The 20,576-nt window shown below is 39.1% G+C and overlaps 1 protein-coding gene across 1 annotated transcript in view; it reads right to left on the bottom strand.

Moving 5' to 3' along the window:
• Window positions 1-2,848, bottom strand: part of TCAF1 (TRPM8 channel-associated factor 1) — a 41,777-nt gene extending 38,929 nt beyond the window's left edge. The window contains exon 1 of the mRNA XM_012650597.1: window positions 2,702-2,848. The gene's annotated coding sequence lies outside the window, so the exon portion shown is untranslated. The remainder of the gene's footprint in view (window positions 1-2,701) is intronic.
• Between the last annotated feature and the right edge of the window lie 17,728 nt (window positions 2,849-20,576).

Genomic DNA, 20,576 nt, shown 5'->3' with positions numbered 1-20,576 from the left:
AAAAAAAATTATTTAGTATTGGTGGAGAGTTAGACAAATACATAATGAGAGAGGGAGCTTAAAACAAATTATGGACCATAAATGGAAAACTTGATTCATGCAGATCACTGGTGCTAGGAAAACTGATTATCCATATGGAATAAACAACATAAAAATCAATTTCCAGATGGGTTAAGACTAATTGTAAAGTACAAAACCATAAAAGCTTTTAGAAAACAATATAGTAAAATTAATTTATAATCTTGAGGAAATAATTCTCAAACAAGACAAACTATAAAAGAAAGTACTGGTAACTTGAAATCAAAATTCAAAACTTACGTTCATTGATAGAGACAGAGAAAGAAAACCTCAAAAGCAAATTGGAAGCAGATATTTGTGGTACATATGGTTAACAAGGAATTGATTAGTGACCAGATTACATAAAGAAAGCACTCCAATGAGTCAGTAAGAAAAAAGTAAGCAACCCAATATGAAAATGAATAAAAGCAGGAATCAGAATTTCACAGAGAGAAAGCACAATATCTGATCATTTGTTATGGGGAAATGCTAGTTAAAATCACAGTGGAATGCTATTTGATAACTGCCAGATTGACTAAAAATGAAATTTGACAAGACCAAATTATGACAAGTATGTGGAGCAACAAGAACTCTCATCCATTGCTGGAGGGAGTGCAAACTGATTTAACTCTTTGGAAACAGCTTGAAAATGACCTAATAAAGTCAAATATATATAAATTTTATAGCTTAGCAATTCTACTCGTCGCTGTACACTCTAGGGAAACTCCTGCACACGTACGTGTAGTTGAATGGTAGAGGACATTATTCATTAATATTCCTTGTAGTAGGGCAACCTTTAAAATGGCCCTTAATAATTCCTGTTTCCAGGTATTCATGCCCTTGTGTAAACCCCTTCCCTTGAGTGTGGGCTGGACCCAGGGACTCACTTCTAATGAACAGATGGAAAAAATGATGGGATGTCACTTTTGCAATTAGGTTACAAAAAGAATCTGGTTTCTGGCTTTCTCTCTGGAGCCTTCAATCTGGGGAAAGCAAGCTGCCATGTTGTGACCAGCCTCTCTATAAGAGGCCCACGTGCAAAGAACTGATGTGTCCAGCCAGAGTGGTGAGGCCAAAAGACCAGCCAGCAGTCATGTGAGTAAGCTTGAAAGGGGTCCCGACCCCTACTCCCGGCCTCCAGATGACTGTGGCCCCAGCCAATACCTTGATTCCTTGATTCCAGCCTGTGAGAAACCCTGAATGAGACTCCCCACCTAAGACCTTCCTGTATTCCTGATCCAGAAACTGTAAGATAGGAGATGGTAGGATTTATTCTGTTCCATTTGGGTTTTTTTGTTTGTTTGTTTTAAGCTGCTAAGTATTAGAGTAATTTGTTACACAGCGGTAGATAATTAATGTATCTCCCAAACTACAAGCAACCCGAATGTCCATCAGCAGTGGCATGGACAAATTATAGTGCATTTATACCACAAACAATGAAGGTAAAGGAAGCATCAGCAAGGGTGAATCTGAAAACCTTCAGAGTTTGTACAGGATAATGTCATTGGTATGAAAGCAAAAACTTGAAAAAGCCAACACATATGTATGTTTTTGGAATAGCCACACAAATGTGGTAAAACTATAAAGAAAACAAAGGTAATATTTAAAACAAAAATCATGACTCGTATCACGCCTCAGGGAGGAGAACGGGCATAAGCTCGGACTCGCAGGCTCCTGAGGTACTGCAAAACCTGATTTCTTGCCCCACGAGATGGTTCAGGCATTCATTTCATTATTGTTTAGACTGTTCTTAGGTGTTTTATATGCTTTTTATTCAGAAATCTTCTAACAACAAAAGCAAAGCAAAAAGAAAGCCAAGTACTGAAACGCAATCAATCGACAAATCGAGAGTTCGGAGTATGACGGGATGGACAGATGGCTGGCTGGTCGGCTAGACAAATACATCTGTCCTTTGTATCTAGTTAGAGCTGCACTTCTTCCAAGTTTTCAGGAGGATCCAACTGGCAAAGATCGTTTTCTCCTACGCTCCCTTAAGGCCTCTCCCTCTCTAGCAGGTTGGGCCAAGGCAGTGGCCAGCTCGGGGATGTTTAACTGGGAACCAATAATCCTGCGCTGGCAGCCTCAGGCCAGACGCATTCCAGACCTCATCCTCCCAGCCCTGGCACCCACTGTCGCCCGCGCCCCTGCCCGGCCCCTCCCCCACCTCAAACGCGCAGGGCCGGGGCGCGCAACGCACCGACTGGGGTAGAGGAGGACTTTCGCTTCGGGGTTAACCAGAGACGAGGTACCCTAAAAGAATTCAGTATCGAGCCCCCAGCAGATGAGGTAACATGGTCTCCACGGTTCCCGTGAACTTAGTTCTCAATGGCTCCCCGCGGAGCACAAAACAAATAACAGGAAAAAGGGGGTCATCCACCTCCCGACAGGGAGGGCGATAACAATGCGGCAAGAAGGGAAGAGACCCAGCCAGCCGCAGAGAGAGACCAGAAAACGGACAGAAGCAAAGACTCCTCTGTAGAACGCCTCTGTCACCGTCCAGCACGCGCAGAGGGCCCAAACCCATCCTCACCCCTCCCGGGAACCCACCATCGCGCCCCGTCTCCCCGCCCCGAAGCTGTCCGCGGGCTGTGGCCTTTGTCGCCGCGGCCCCTCCCGGCCGGCGCCCGGGCTACACCTCGCTCACCGTTTGCCCCGCTCTTCCCTGCGGCGCGGGTTCGGGGCAGAAAGGACCTGCTGGGAGCGGGCAGCGGTGCTTCCCAGGAGCAAGGAGCTTCTCCACGGAGAAGGGACTGGGCGGCGGATGCGACGCTGGGGGACGTGGAAAGTCGCGGCGGAGGAGGGGCGCGGGGGCGCCGTCCCGGGAGCGGATTGGCCGCCGCGGGGAGGGGGCGGGGCTTGGTCGGCCACCCGCAGACCGCAGAGGCCCTGCTGTGTGTCAGTTTCTGGCCCAAGATGCGCCCCAAATCCGGGATGGAGACAATACAGTGGAGCAATTCGTTAAAAAAAAAAAAAACCCAAACAAAAAAACCCTTGAGCCTGTTTATGAACCAGTGGAGGGTTGATAAATAACGATAGATCTTTATGTAAGGTATGAATTATATCTATGGGTCCTAGACATAGTTTTAATTAAAAAGTCAAGTTGTGTTAAAATGGAGTGTATGGTTAAGAAGACATTCTGCATGTTTTATATAAGCGGCGGGGCTAGAGTGAAGAAGTTGGCTGTTGGTTCTTATCTTCACAATTACTGAATTGTTTTAAAATGTCACATGCATTGTTTTTGTAAGTAAGATGTTAAAAATTTTACTAACCAATAAATAAATGGCAGATATTGGGTATCAGGGAGAGAGAGAAAGGTGTAGCTGTTAAAAAGGTTAGACTTTGAAGCCACCACATCCTCTACTTACAAGCTGGATAGTGTCTTAGTTTGCTATGGCTGCCGTAACAAATCACCACACGTTTAGTGCCTGAAAACGACACAAAATTTATTATCTTCCAGTTCTGTAGCTCAGAAGTCTGGAACAGGTCTCACTGAACTATCACCAAGTGTAGGCAGGGCTGTGTTCTTTCTGAAGGATCTAGGAGCCAATCCATTTTCCTTGCCTTTTCCAGCTTCCGGAATGCCCTCCCCCGCCCCCCACCCCCAAATTCCCTGGCTTGTGGCTTTTTCCTCCATATTCAAGGCCGTCAACCTGATGGCTCTGGCTTCTGTTTCTATTGTCACCACTTCTTCTCTGAGTCTCCTGCCCTCACCTTTCACTTAGAAGGACCCTTGCGATTACATGGGGCCTATCCAGATGATCTCTCACCTCGAGATCACCTGATTAAGCAGCCTTAATTCTATCTGCAACCTTAATTCTCCATTGCCATGGAACACTGTATATTCACAGTTCTGGGAATCAGGATGTGGACATCTTTAGGGGGCCATTTTTCTGCCTATGGTAGAGGGTTCATTAACTTCTATCTCAGTGTCCTCCTCTGTTACTCTGGGGATAGTGATCATGTCTACAGGATTGCTATGAGGGATAAATGAGTTAATGCAGATAAAGTACTTAAAGCAGCATCTGACACGTGCCAAACCCTGTGTGAATGTTTGCCATGACCATAGAGATAAATAGATCCTTCCAGACCTTTTCCACGTGCCGAATCACACAATTGCCAGTGAACTCACTCTAGTATAAATAAGATCTTCTCCCTGTGCTGTGGGTCCCTTCACCTCTGCTGCTGGTTCTCTCCTCCCTGCAGCACCTTTCTCAAAAGCAAACCCTTCTACTCCCCTTCTGAGCCAGTTTGACCTGTTTTCCCTTTATGCCCCAGATCTAACAGGCCTCCCTCCATTCTAAATCCTGCTTCCCTTTAATGCTCATTTCACTTAGGTCTTTCTGTTCATCTTCTCTCTTCTGTATTATTCATCTTCATCCCTCAGATAATTTAGTTCCTTTCGGGTAGTAAGCTTAGTGAGTAGAAGATTTTGTCAGCTGATCACTTGCCTTGTCCTCTGACTGCACTTCCTAGCAGTGAGAGGACAACTTTTCAGTGAAAAGTTGCTGCTCTTCAGAGTTGTAACACGCACAGTAATGTTTAAGAAAGGTCATCCTAAGCTCCCAGAGGCTGTCAGTACTAAGCTTGGGGTTTGGTGGGGCACCCCTCTCTCCTCCTTTCCTCCCAGGCTCAGAACCAGGCCACAACATGCAAGTCAGAGGAAAAGTGAAGGGGAATGGAGGAGCAGAGGAGCATGGGGGCGGCCAGTGGGGAAAGGAGGGGAACAGAATGGAAAAGCCTGGCCCAGGTCCAGATGGTCTGTACTGCTTGCTGGGTGGAGGAGCTTCCTTCACTGCACTGTCCCTGAGTCCTTCCAGCCCCTGAAACACACACACACACACACACACACACACACACACACACACATATACAAAACAAACATGATGCACCCAGAGGACTCGCCAGTGACCTCAACCTCAGGATTTTGTACTCCAAAAGCACTGGCATCTGAATTTCAAGGTCATGCTCCATCTCTACCTGTGTGAATCCCTTCTGCTGCCTGCATTTCAGTGTTCTTTTTTTTTTCAATATAAAGGAGGAGATTGGATGAGATGTTTTAGATATGAAACTCTGTGGTCAATAGCACAGGAAAAACAGCAGCAACTAAAAATGGTGGATTTGGCCTGTGTGTTTGGAGAGAGAGTGGGGGTGGGCAGGCTTATGTCCTGTTGACTGTCAGATTCTGAGAGGAGGAGGGACCTGGCAAGAGGGAAATGCAGCTGTCTTGGCAGAGAGAATGTGAAATGAGAGAATGAGAAAGAGAGACAGCTCAACCTCAAGGAACCCTGGCCTTGCAGAAACATTCAGTCTACAATCCCCAAACACCCACTTGCCTCCACCTGAACCCCCAGACACCCCATTCCACTGCAAAAACACCCAGATGCTGGCTTTTCCTCTCATCATAATCAGAAACTACCCCTCTGTGCTGGTAGCTGGGTGTGTTCACTTCTAGAAACCTCCCATGTCTGCCCTCTAATCTCAGGCCAGGCATGGCAGGGTAGTTCTGAGGGAGATTAGACTTTCAGGGAGGTGAGAGAGCACACAGTTTGGAGATTTAAAAACTAAAGGAGCAAGGGAGAAGGGAGTCATAGTGTCCCTCTGATCCCCTCCTACCATGCTAGATTGGGATGCCAAGGGGTTTGGTGACCTGAAATGCACTTCCTGGAATGCTACTATGACAAGGGGCTGGGGTGGGGGGAGGAGGGGGAGAGAGAGAGAGAGAGAGAGAGAGAGAGAGAGAGATCAGAACACCTTTCTGATTCCCTTCCTCCGGACTTGATTGGTAGCTAGAAAGGGTGAGTAGAGAGGGTTGGTGCTGAATTCCAGAACCAGCCCTTGGTGACTTGGTCTGCAGATCTCTCTCAGCTTTATGAAATTTATAGTCTTGTCTATAGGTTAGGAAACCTAAACCTGGATCCACTCTTGAAAATATGGCAAGGTAATTTTTCTGGATATGTAGTAAATTTTGTAGTGCTTTGCATTTTCCATCCTTTCCCCGACCTCTCAGTCAGGTAGCTAGGATTTGTAATTCTTCACCTCAGGTACTTTGCCAGTGCAGAAAGCCAAGAGTCAGGACGACTTCATGGGTGTGTGACCACTGCAGTTGAACAAGGCCTCACGCTCAGAAGGGCCCAGTGCTCAGAAGAGACCCACCCTTGGTTTAATGCTTTGCTGTTGCCATCTTGAAACTCTTTGTAAGTTTTTAATAAGAGGCCCCACATTTTCATCTTGCACCAGGCCCCCTTGTAGCCAGTCCTACAAGGCATCTTGAAAGAGTCAGTCCTCAGAAAAAGCCTGAGCCACTGAAAAGGTGTTTAAAGGTGCTTAGACAGTGAGGTGAGAGTGAGAGAACCTGGAAAAACCAGCAAAGCCAAGAGGAGAGAATGCAGAGACAAGGAGTAGGGTCCGCACACCCCAGGACAGTGATGACGGGCTGACCTATGCATGCCTTGTCATTGTACCCCAAAAAGCTGGCCAGACTCCAGAGGGGATAGCTGGGACTCTGGCAATGACTCTGGCAGAATTTTCTGTTAACTCAGTGGGATAGGATCTCACTGTCAGAATTCAGTTGACTTAATAAAAACAAAGAAAATCATTTGTTTTACATATATGATATTTTCCACTGAGAAGGATATATGCCACATGAGCAAACAGAAAGATTTTTCCAAATTCACCTATAATAGAGGTCACGAGCCAGCAGCCCAGTCTAGGCTTCGTCTCCAGAGATGTGTTTCGGGAGCCTGGGTAGCAGTTTGAATCTTTTTATTAATTTCCAACATTAGAGAGATCAGGAGATTTTGCCTAAGGATCCAGACTCCCGGCTTCTCTTGAATAATTTGAAAATTGAGTGTCAAAGAGCCTGCGTTACATGGCACAGCAAGCTCTGGCTCCCTGCAGAAGAGTGCTTTGTTGGCTACACTGTCCCCGACTCCCATCATCCTGCACCAGGCCCACTTTGCTTGTTTACATTATTGCCTGACCTCTGTAAGCCCTGGGATTTGCAATCATGTCCTACATGTTTCCCAACCATCCCTTTCACTGCATAGCATTCCTGGGGGTGGGGAGGATAAAGCGAAATTCCTGCAGTGTCGCAATTTGAGTTGGGAAAGTGAACACAGAGTCATAAGGAGACCTGATAGGCCTTGAATTCGATAAGGAAACTGAAGAATTGCTCAGGTAAGTGGCTGTCCACACATGAACATTTCAAATATTCTTACATATGGTGTACTAGGGTTTTTCTATGTGGTTGGGGTATATCCATCTCTCAAGGCACTGTACTCTTGAACTGGGGAAACTGTGAGTACTGCTGTTTTCTTTGGTCTCTGCGAAGCCACAGGTGAAGATAAGAAGAGGTTTCTACACTTGAAGGACTTTGTTCAGACTTTTCCTGGAGTTACTCATCATCTCAGTTCACTATCTCAAGATTGGACGATGTCAGCGAGAATTCTTAGTGTTTTATAAACTCACTTCTTTCCTTAGCACAATTTCTCAGGGTATGGAGGGGCCATTGGCAGAAAGAGTTGGGGATAGTATTTAAACATCATTCCAAGATGAACCAGACTCTTATTTGTCACAGAAGCAGAATTTGGAACCAAATAGCCTGGCTTCAAATACGCATTCTCACATAAGACGTAGTTTGAAGAGAGTCTACAACACCTAGCAAGTGCTTGGGAAATGCTGTGTATTTCTTATTAAGATATATTCACTTTTAGAAGTTTATGGAATAAGGTTGTGTTCCATTCCTACTTTGCTGTATGCTATGACATGTTTTTTATGCTCTGAAAACTTTCTTTAATTTTTTTTTTTTTTTTTGGAGACAGAGTTTTACTCTGTCGCCTAGGCTACAGTGCCATGGCATCAGCCTAGCTCATAGCAACTTCAAACTCCTGGGCACAAGCAATCCTCCTGCCTCAGCCTCCCAGGTAGCTGGGACTATGGGCGTACACCACCACACACAGCTAATTTTTTTTATTTTTAGTAGAGATGGGGTCTTGCTCTTGCTCAGGCTGGTGTCCAACTCCTGACCTCAAGCAATCCTCCCACCTCAGCCTCCCAGAGTGCTAGGATTACAGGCATGAGCCACCATGCCTGGCCTGAATTAATTTTGATAGATATTTACAGAAGGTAATCTATCTTTCTGGTATCTTGGAAATGTCTGCCATTGCCTTCTACCAGATGTAAGCATTTATGCCCACCAACACATTCGTGGAAAGATTTCATCTATTCTCTTTTACATAATTCTCAAGTATTCCCAGTTTTTATATTATCTAATAAGAATGTATAAGCTATTTTTCTCCTGGTCACTCAGATATATTGCATCCATACCCTAAACCTAAACCTGCAGCCTCTCTCTCTCTCTCTCTCCTCTCCTCTTCTCTCCTCCCCTCTTCTTCTCTCCTCTCCCTTCTCCCCTCCTCCTCCTCCTGCTCTTCCTCCTTCTCTTCCTTCTCCTTCTTCTCTCTCTCTCTCTCAATCCCATTTAGGAAATTCAAATAAGATGGTTTGGAGAAAGGAAAAAATGCCCTAACATCCTTCCAAGGGAAGAAAAACAATACATTTTAAAACACAATACAAAAAATGCCTTGACAGCTCTGGCTCATCCCTGGCGTACTCTTCTGCCTAAAAGGCAGCAGGTTCTTTTGACATTGGTTATAAGAAACCTCCTAGTTTTGGATACTCTAAAATATGGAGAACATCAACTACTACTATTTTATTTGAAATATATTAGAAATATAGTGGACAAAAGAGTATGTAAAATGGAACCATAAAGACTCAATCAACACCATCCAAATTGTTCAAACTCTAGAGGAGTTTAAAGCGCAGGAATGTTTTTTTCCCTGAGCCATTTGAGAGCAGGTTCCTAAAATAATGTCCCAATCGCCCCTGAATTTTAAGGGAATTCTCCTATATAAGCATCATACAACTATCACAATCAGAAAAGCTACCATTGATATACCATTGCCATCTAATTTTCAGACCTTATTTGAATTTTGCCAAGTATCCCAATAATGATATTTATAACAATAGAATCTAGTCTAGAGTCACATGCTCCATTTGGTCGTCATGTCTCTTTAGCTTTTGGTTTGGAACAGTTCCCCAGTCTCCTTGACTTTTATGACCGTGACACTTTTGAAGACTACAGGCCAGTTATTTTGTATATCCTCAATTTGGATTTTCTTGATGTCTCTTTATGATTAGTTTCAGGTTATTTATTTTAACAGGGGTATCACAGAAGTGATGCTGAGTTCTCCATTCTGTCAGATGTCACATGATCTCAACTGATCCCACGACTAATGATGTTCATGATCTCTACTTGATTAAAGTGGTGTCTGCCAAGCAGTTGACAGGAAGTTGCTTCTTTAGCAAAAATTTCTGATTTAGCTCTCCTATAATACAGTTCTTTAATGCTATTTTAATTTAGTGTACCCAACCTTATGGCCCCACATGCTCCCTTTTTCCAAACATTGTGGCAATAGCATCACTAAGGCCACTAACTTGGCCTTTTTTGTACTTGCGCAGTTTTTGTGTCATATTTGAGTTTTTTATTTGAGTACTTAGAACATTTATCTACCTTTTTTGAATATGCAGTGCTCTTTAGTCCTAATTTATATGTAGGAACATCACACCATTGGTTTCCAACATCTCACTTTTAACACATGCATTAATATGCAGAAAGTTTATTTCTTCAAGCTTGTACAATCCTTTGTGTGGAAGACTAGCCAGAGAAATTCTTTTATTCTGTATAAAATCAAAATCATAGTAGAATTATTTGTTTAAATATTAGGTTGTTGGAAAACTGAATGTAAAAGGCATTTTGATTTTCAAAAGAAAGAGGAGAAATTGAAATTGAAGGGAAGATCAGAAGAAGGTGGGATGAGAAAAGTATACCAGAGAGAAAGGTCTATGTCCTCCTCTGCCATCAGGTGTCGAGCCGGCACCCAGGTCTGTATGCCAAGAGTGAGAGCTGGGTGGAGGATCGCTGCCTCTGCCCCCAACACAGGGAAGCAGGGGGTGGGTGCCCTCGGCTCCAAGGGTTGTGTATTGGAAGAACAAGACGGAAGAGACAGAACTCGGGGAGGTCAGCCTGTGCACTGTCATTAACTCCTGAGCAATTCTTCTTGGGACCTCAGCTTTTGTGTCGTGGAAATGAGGAGAGAGGATGCCCTTCCAACCAGCGCAAGGAACAAGGAACAGGTCAGAACCGTGAAATTCTGACTAGAAAACTTTTGTCCCCATGGGCTCACAGTGTCTCTAACCCACAGCTTCCCGTGCCCCACACATTCCCAAGGCTCCCACTGCACACACCCTTTGTGACATTCCCTCTCTGCCTCTCACCTGAGGAGCTATCCATGTGCCCCCTCATCCTTGCAGCCTGTTAAGCTAAATTTGTGACGTTCCAGAAACTCTTAGAGGTAAAAACTTCCTCCTTCCTGCTACCGTCCCAGCTCAGACATGCTTAGAGAGAGGTTTATCTTCAGAGAAGTGATGAGGAGACAGACAAACAGCTTTCTAAACATTTAGAAATTGTTTAGTCATGTTAAGATGTGCTTTATTATTATTGTTACCATTTTTAAGAATCAGCTTCTTTCTCAGGCATTGCTTCTGACACAGCCTTCACGCTGAAGAGACATTCTGCACAGTTGGAGGTTGCTAGCTCCAACAGGCTTTTGAAAATTATTACCAAGGGGCTATCAGGTAAAGGAGCATAAAGGAGAAGAAAGTAGATTGTTTTGCATTAAACTAACCCCCTAAAGAAGTATGATTTTAAAAGCTGAGCTGCCTTCTAGGAATGGAAAGAAGTAGTCGTGGGCCAGGGCTTTGTATCTACATGCCCAGAGCATCTCTTTCTGTTTTTAGGTGGGTGGGGCAAGGAGGAAGTGTTTCCTTTAGGCAAAGCAGCTAAACAGCACAAACCAAATGTGTTCTTTCAAAGAGCTTCAAATGCCAAGCAAGGCAAATAGACCATTGCAGTGGTAGCTGGCAGGCAGGCAGATTAGAAAGGCTTTCTGGAGAGACCATTGGCTTCTGAAAACCCCAAAGCAGCTTCTCTAACTGTCCATGTGGTTCACTATGCTCCACGGACATTAGTGCAAGTTGGGGGCTCTGCTTAGGGGGCGTGGGTTAAGGGAAGGTCGATGCCTTTAAATTCCAAAGATTATTTGAAGGCCTCTTCCTGTGGTAAGAGACTTAATGAATAGCTAAAGGAAAAATTAAAAAAAAATTAAGGCCTAGTGCTAATTTTTTTTCATGAAGAATTGAAATAGAGAGGTAAAAAGATAGAAAAAAAAAATCTCCCGTTATTACAAGATCCAAAGAAAGCTACTCTTAACATTATTAAGTATTTACTCCTTCCTTTTAAAATTTCTATGTTTTAAAAACTGGCTGCTAATTGTGCTTAATTTATTAATTAATTTCTTCAACAATGTTTAAAACTTTTTATATTGAAATAATTGGAGATTCACAGGAAGTTACAAAAAAATATATAGGGAATTCCTATGTACCCTAAACTTAAGTTTTTTCTAAGAATAACATCTTGCATAATTATAGTCAAATATCACAAGCAGGAAAGAGACATTGCTGCAATCTACAGAGTTTATTCATATTTCACTAGTATTATAAGCACTCATTTGTGCGTATGCATATGTAGTTCTACATTATTTTACCATGTGTGTAGATTTGTGTAACCACGACAATCAAGATACATAATTATTCCATCACCACAAGGCTCCCTTATGCTACCCCTTTAGAGCCACATGCATCCCTAACAACATATAATTATAATAATTATAATTTTTGTATACTTTCTCTGTGCCAGACACCATTCTGGGCATTAGAATTGCATCACTGAGCAAGTAAAGGTCCCTGCTGTATTGAGAAGAGACAGAAAATAATTTTAAAAATGAATATATAATATATATTAGGTGATGCATGCTATAGATAAAAATAAATTGTAAAAATTGCTGCTATTTCTTGACCACTTTGTAGATTTAGGCAGTGAGCTAAGAATGCAACATGCATAGCTGTTTTTTTCCTCACAGCAATCTGATGAGGGAGATACCATTATCAGCATTTCGCTTATGAATAAAATAAGATTTATAAAGATTAAGTGATTTACTCAAGACTACAAAATGAATAAGTAACATATGCAAGTTCATAATGTGTTTTTCAAAAAAATCCTAGCAAAAGCATTCTTCTATGTTATTACCAGCTCTTTTTAAACATTATTTTTAATTTCTACATAATATATTTTGGTGGCTATCCAAGGTACAGGCTATGCTAGGAAATGTTTTGAAAAGCAATTCCTCTCTTGTCGGTTATGGCAGAGTCTGTAGTGCTGCTTTTTGTATTCCATGACATTTTCTAGCCTTCCTTTTATTCAGAATAGGGTACACGTGATTAGTTCTGGACAAAGGGCTATAAGTAAAATGATGTGGTTCACTTCTGGTCAGAAGCAATTAAGATATGAGTTTTTCATATTCTCTCCCCCACCCCAGTGCCTGTGAAAGCCCCACATTGAGACAGCAGAATCTCAAATTGGAGTAAGTCTAGATCCCTGATCAAAGGACAGAGTAGGGCCCCTTTACTTGCATCTTTGTGGGAAGAAGAAATAAACTGCTGTGCAAAGCCACTGTGTTGTTTATTTTCACAGTGTAGCCTAGAGTTAATTATCTGGACTGATACATGTGCTATTTATCTTGGGCCATTTTTTGGACTATTACATATAATACTGCATCAAAAATCAATGTGGCTTAAATATTTCCTATATTTGAGATTATTTTCTTGGTATAGATGACTAGAAGTGGAATTAATGGCTTAAAATTTCTGAGGCTTACTGCCAAGTTGTTTTTCAAAAGGTTGTTTCTACTAAAAGTCCATTGAGTTGAGTGTCATTTTTCACTAGACTGTCAGAATCATTAATCATTAAGATCAAAATAATATATTCAGGCACATCAAAATAACAAATAAATCTCATTGTTATTTTGTTTCATATTCGTTTGATTATTGGTGAAGTTAACCTTGTTTTCATACATGTATTTTTTTAAGAGCTTTATTGTGATATAACTGACCTACAATAAATTGCACACGTTTAAAGTATAAAATTTGATAAGTTTTGATGTCTGTATATGCCCGTGAAAATATTACTACAATCAAGATAATGAACATATTCATCACCACCAAAATGTTTTTATGCTCATTTATAATTTCTGTCTTTGGCTCATCCTCAGCTTAAAAGATGTTGCTCCTCTATCTTTAGGTTTCATAGTTGATGATGAGAAGTCTGTTGTCCTCATTATCTTTGTACTTTTGTATGTAAAGTGTCTTTATTTTCTTCTGGCACTTTTTAAGATTTTCTCTTTATCACTGGTTTTAAGAAATTTGATTATGCTATGTCTTGGTGTAATTTTCTTCATATATTTTGTACCTAGAGTTCAACAAGGTTCCTGGATCCGTGGATTTATAGTTTTCATCAAATTTGGCAATTTGGAGGGTATTATTTCTCCAAATATCTCTCCAGTTACATATCAATTAGACCAATTAAAGTTGTTGCACATTTTATGGATGCTTTGTTGATTTTTTTCGGTCTTTTTTCTCTTTGTATTTCATTTTGAATAGTTCCTATTGCTAAATCATCAAGTTCACAAATCTTTTCTTCTACAATGTACAATCTGTTATTAATCCCACTCAGTTGTGTTTTTCTCTCAATAATTGTATTTTTCATCTCTAGAAATTAGATTGGCTCTTTTTTATATCTTCCATGCCTATAATTAACTTTTTGAATGTATAGATTACAATTGTAATAATCGTTTTAATGTTTTTGTCTGCTAATTCAAATGTCTGTGCTAGATCTGGGTCTTTTTTTTAAAATTATTTGTTTAGTTTTTTAGAGGTAGGGTCTTGCAATGTTGCCCAGGCTGGAGTGCACTGGCTATTTCACAGGCATGCTCATAGGACTCTACAGCCTCAAACTTCTGCCTTAAGCAATGTTCCTGCCTCAGCCTCGTGAATGGGTCTCTTTTGATTGATAGAGTTTCCCTCTTAAAATCGGTCATATATTCCTGCTTCTTTGTGTATGTGGTTGACAATTGTTGTGAATTTTATAAGATTGAGTGCTGAATATTTTTGTGCTCCTCTAAATAGTTGTGAGCTTTGTTCTGGGATTCAGTTAAGTTACTTGGCATGAGTTTGATTCTTTTGGGTCTTGCTTTTCAGATTTGTTAGGCAGGACCAGAGCAGCATTTATTCTAGTGATAATTATTCATACTACCGAGGCAAGTTACTCTGAGTTCTCTATTCAATGGCTCTTGAATTATGAGGGTGATTTTAGGTCTGACTGATGGAAATAGGCATTACTTCTGACCCATTGTGGTATTGGATTTTGTTCCCTTTAGTAATTTTAGGATTGTTATTTTCTGGCCTCAAGTATTTTATAACGGTTTATAACAGCCAAAACTCTTGTAAAGGAATTACGAATTTGGAGGATTTACACTACTTGCTTTTAAGACTTACTATAAAGTTACAATAATCAAGAAAGTGTGCTGCTTCTTTTGGAAACACCTGCACATATTTGCGCAATGGATTTTCAAAAACGGTCCCAAAGAAATTTAATGGGGAAAGGAAAATCTTTTGAACAAATACTTGTATCTCACACCCCACACAATACCTAACTTGAGATTTGATCATAGATCTAAAGATAAAACTAAAGTTATAATGCTTCTAGAAGAAAATATCTTTAAGATCTTGGGGTAGACAGAGACTTTTTAGAGAGGGTACACGAAGTGCTAATTGTATGAGAGAGTTTATAAATTTGACACTTAATCAAAATTAACACTTCTGATCATTGAAATACACTGTTAAGAGGAATGGCAAGTTACAGAGTCAGAAAAATTTGCTATGTATATATGTATGTATTTATATCTATCTATCTATTTCTTACAACAGAATGAAGATATATCCAAAATACAGATAGAACTCTGAAAAATCAATGAGAGGCAAACAACTCAGTAAAAATTGGAAGAAAATTTAAGCAGATATTTTATGAAAGAAGATATGAAAATGACCAAGTAGCATACCAAAAAAAGATATTTGACACTATTAATCATCCAGGAGATACAAATTAATATCAAAATGAGACACAATTACCACTCAGTAGAATTGCCAATGCAAAAAGACTGACAATATTGTGTGTCTGCAAGTGTGTAGAACAGTTGTAACTTTTATACATTACTGGTGAAAGTGTAAAATGGCACAAGCATGTTGTAATATGGTTTGGCAGTTTCTTATAAATAAATTCATGTCTCTATCTCTACATGTCTATGTATATACACACAGACAACACACATATATTCTAGAAACCAGCAATTTCCCTATTAATATTTACCCAAAAGATATGAAAACATATTCTACAAAAAGACTTGAACAAGAATGTTTATAGCTACTTTCGTCATATATTTATATAGTCATCAACAGGAAAATGGATAATATACTAAATAGTATATTACTAAAATAAAATGCGATGCAGCAATAAAAAAGAACAATTACTGATACTCCCAATACATGGATGTATCTTTAAAACTTTGCATTGATTACTATAGCCTTGTAGTATAATCTGAAGTCAGGTAATGTGATGCCTCCAGATTTGTTCTTTTAGCTTGGGATTACTTTGGCTATTTGGGCCCTTTTTTGGTTCTATATGAAGTTTAGGATTATTTACTATAGATCTGTAAAAAAATGACATTGGTATTTTGATGGGAATTGCATTGAATCTGTGACTCACTTTGGCAGTACGGACATTTTAACAATGTTGATTATTCCAATCTATGAGCATGGGATGTTTTTACATTTGTTTGTGCCATCTATGGTTTCTTTCATCAGTGTAATGGACACTGAAAACTAAGAAGGGGAAAAGAAAAGAGAGAGGGTTGAAAATCTGCTTATTGGGTACAATGTACACTATTCTGGTGACAGGTACACTAAAAGCCCTAACTTCAACTTTATACCATTCATCCGTGTAATAAAAAACACTTGTACCCTCTAAATCTATTGAAATTAAAAAAAAAAAATCTCATGTTTGAGTGAAAAAAGTGAGACCCAAAAGAATATATATCATAGATTCCATTTATATGAATTACAAGACAGGAAGACTAATTATGTCTTGTTATAAAATCTAGAAAGTGGTTGGCTCTGTGGAAGTATGTTATCTGGAAAGGGGGGGCATGAAACACAGAGGGAATTTATGGGACTGGAACTGTTTTATACCTTGTTTTGGGTGGAGATTACATGAGTATATACAATGTTAAAACTCACAGCACTGAACACACAAATGTATATATTAATATTTTATTGATGCAAATTGTATCTCATGTTTAAAAAGTAATATACAGTGACATAAAATATTTAGCTCATGTTAATTCTCAAGCTACTGATGCACATTAAGTTAAAATGTTCAAAATAATTACTTATAGGCAAATGATTAGTCATTTGGTCAATATTTCCTCTCTAGATTTCAGTCTAGAACCAATCTTTCAAATGTGTCACAATGGGAAACCTCCTCATTTGTGACTCTGAAAATCAAAATGATATAGGTCTTACTGTGTAGTATATCCAGCATATGCGCATTCAAAATTATAGTCTGGATTACTTCACTCATGAATGGACTTGCATTTTATACTTAATTTTTCTTATAGGATATAAAATATTACTGAGTTAATCTGTGGCTTAAATCCTTTCCCCCTATGTTTTATTCTAGAAGTTTCTACAGTTTTAGATCTTACATTTAAGTCTTTAATCCATTTTGAGTTAATTTTTGTATATGGTATAAGATAAGGATCAAATTTTATTTATTTCCATGTGAATACCCATTTCCCCAGTGCCATTTATTGAAGAGACTATCCTTTTCCCATTGTGTATCCTTGGCACCTTTGTTGAAGATTAGTTGACTTTATATCTGTGGGTTTATGTGGGGGCTCTCTGTTCTGTTCCATTGGTCTAGCTATGTCTGTTTTTATGCCAGTACCACACTGCTTTGATTACTATAGCTTTGTAATATGATTTGACATCAGAAAATGTGATACCCTCAGGTTTGTTCTTCTTGTTGAAGATTACTTTAGCCATTCAGAGTTTTTCTCTGGTTACATACAAATTTTAGGATCATTTTTTATATTTCTGTGAAAAATACCATTGGAATTTTAATAGGGATTGCATTGAATATGTAGAGTGCTTTGGGTAGTATGGACATTTTGATAATACAGGTTGAGTATCCCTTATCCAAAATGCTTGGGACCAGAAATGTTTCAGATTTGGATATTTGCATATATGTAAAGATATATCTTGGGGACAGAACCCAAGTCTAAACACAAAAGTAATTTATGTTTCATATACACCTTATACACAGAGTCTAAAGGAAATCTTATTTTTCTCCTGGGGATGCTGAATAAACTATGTGTTCTGTACCAATGTTTTGACTGTGACCTGTTACATGAGGTTGTGTATGGAATTTCCACTGTGGAATCATGACAACCCTCAAAAGTTTTGTATTTTGGAACATTCAGATTTTGGATTTTTAGATTAGCAATTCCCAATCTGTATTAATTTTTCTGGCTCATGAATGTGGGATATCATTCCATTTATTTGTGTCTTATTCAATTCCTCTCATCAATGTTTTATAGTTTTCAGTGTACAGATCTTTTACATCCTTGGTCAAATTTATTCCTAAGTATCTTATTCTTCTTGACGCTATTGTAAATAGCATTGTGAATTGTAAATGTTTTCCTGATTTCTTTTTTGAATAGTTTTATGTTAGTATGCAAAAGTGCAACTGATATTTGTGTATTGATTTTCATTTATAACCTTACTGAATTTGCTTATTAGTTCAAATAGGTTTTCAGTGAAATCTCTAAGGTTTTTTGTATATAAAATCATATCATCTGCAAAGAAAGATAATTTTACTTCTTCCTTTCTAATTTGAATGCCTTTTATTTCTTTTTTTTCCCTAATTGCCCTGGCTAGGACGTCTAGTACTATGTGGAATAGAAGTGGCAAGAGTGGGCATCCTTGTCTTGTCCCTGATTTTTGAGGATAAGCTTTCAACTTTTCATCCTTGAGTATGATGTTAGTTGTGGGCTTGTGACATACGGTTTTTGTATTATTAAGGTACATTTTTTTATATCTAATTTGTTGAGAGTTTTTTTTTATCATAAAAGAATATTGAATTTTGTCAAATGCTTTTTCTTTTCTTTTTTTTTATTTCAGCATATTATGGGGGTACAGATGTTTAGGTTACATATGTTGCCTTTGCCCCCCCTCCCTCCCCCGAGTCCAAGCTTCAAGCGTGTCCATTCCCCGGGTGGTACACATTGTACTCACTGTTTATGTGCATGCCCATCTCCTCCTCCTCCCTCCACCCTGCCCCCTGCCCGACATCCAATAAATGTTATTCTTATACGTGCACTTAAGTATTGATCAGTTAATACCAATTTGATGGTGAGTACATGTGGTGCTTGTTTTTCCATTCTTGGTATACTTCACTTAGTAGAATGTGTTCCAGCTCTATCCAGGAGAATACAAGAAGTGCTATATCACCATTGTTTCTTAAAGCTGAATAGTACTCCGTGGTATACATATACCACATTTTATTAATCCACTCATGTATTGATGGACACTTGGCGTGGATGTGGAGAGATTGGAACACTCTTACACTGCTGGTGGGACTGCAAACTAGTGCAACCTCTGTGGAAAGCAATATGGAGAGACCTTAAAGAGATACAAGTAGAACTACTATTTGATCCAGCAATCCCATTACTCGGCATCTACCCAAAAGAACAAAAATCACTCTATGAAAAAGACACCTGCACTTGAATGTTCATAGCAGCACAATTCACAATTGCAAAGATGTGTCAAATGCTTTTTCTGCATCTATTGAGGTAATCATATTTTTCCTTTTTAAATGTGGTGTATCGCATTAATTGATTTATATGTGTTGAACCATCCTTTTATTTTATGGAAAAATCCGAGTTAATCATAGTATGATTTTTTTATGTGCTGTTGAATTCAGTTTGCTGAGGATTTGTGTCTGTATTTATTGGAGATGTAATTTTTTTTCTCATAGTGTCCTTGTCTGGCTTTGGTATCAGGATAATGGTGCTGACTTTGTAAAATGTGCTTAGAAAAATTCCCTCTCTTCAATTTTCTGGAATAGTTTAAGAAGGATTTGTATTAATTGTTCTTTAAATTTTTGGTAGATTTCACCAATGAAGCCATTAGGTCATTAACTTTTCTTTGATGGGAGATTTTTTATTACTGTTTCAATGTTTTGTTATTGCTTTGTTCATACTTTCTATTTCTCATGATTCAGTCTTATAGGCTGTATGTTTCTAGGAATTTATTCATTTCTTCTAGATTATCCAATTTATTGGCATATCACTATTCATAGTATTTTCTAATGATACTTTGAATTTTATTGTTATCAGTTGTAATTTCTCCTCTTTTTTTTCTGATTTTATTTATTTGCATCTCCTCTCTTTTTTTCTTCGTCCAGCTAAAGGTTTATCAAGCGGTTGGATTGCTGGATCGAATAGTAGGTCTACATTTATTTCTTTGAGGAATCTTCATATTGTTTTCCATAGAGGTGTATTAATTTGCAGTCAAACCAACAGTGTTTAAGCATTTCTTTCTTGGTGCATACATGCCACCATCTATTATTTTTTGACTGTTTAATAATGGCCATTCGGATAGGGGTAAAATGGTATCTCATCATAGTTTTAATTAGCATTTCCCTGATGATTAGTGATGTTGAGCATTTTTTCATGTTTCTTGGCCATTTGTCTATCTTCTTTCGAAAAACTTCTGTTCATGTCTTTTTCCCACTTTTTGATGGAGTTGTTTGTTTTTTTCTTGCTGATTTGTTTGATTTCTTTGTAGATTCTGGATATTAGTCCTCTGCTGGATGTATAGTTTGTAAATATTTCTCCCACTCTGTAGGTTGTCTATTCACTGTGTTGATTATTTCCTTTGCTGTGCAGAAGATTTTAATCTAATTAAGTCCCATTTATTTTTGTTGTTGCTATATTTGCCTTTGAGGTTTTAGTCATAAATTCTTTGCCTAGGCCAATGAATGATAAAAGGGCTCTTTCCTACATTTTCTTCTAGAATTTTTATACCTTACATTTAAGTCTTTAATCCATTTTGAATTAATTCTTATATATAGTGAGAGATAGGGGTCTTATTTCATTCTTCTGCATTTAGCTATCCAATTTTCTCAGCACTATTTATAGAATAGGGCGTCCTTTCCCCTGTGTATATTGTTGTCTGCTTTGTTGAAGATCAGTTGGTTGTAGGTAAATGGTTTTATTTCTGGGTTCTCTATTCTGTCCCATTGGTCTATGTCCCCACTTTTATACCAGTACCATGCTGTTTTGGTTACTATAGCCTTGTAGTATAATTTGAAGTCAGGTAATATGATGCCTCCAGATTTGTTCTTTTTAATTAAGGTTGCTTTGGCTATCTGGGTTTTTTTTTTTTTT

This window comes from Propithecus coquereli, unplaced genomic scaffold, assembly GCF_000956105.1.
Source record: "Propithecus coquereli isolate 6110/MARCELLA unplaced genomic scaffold, Pcoq_1.0 Scaffold334, whole genome shotgun sequence".
In the NCBI taxonomy this organism is placed as follows: Eukaryota; Metazoa; Chordata; class Mammalia; order Primates; family Indriidae; genus Propithecus; species Propithecus coquereli.
Note: the sequence above shows the minus strand (reverse complement) of the source record. Positions and strands in the feature narration are given on the sequence as shown.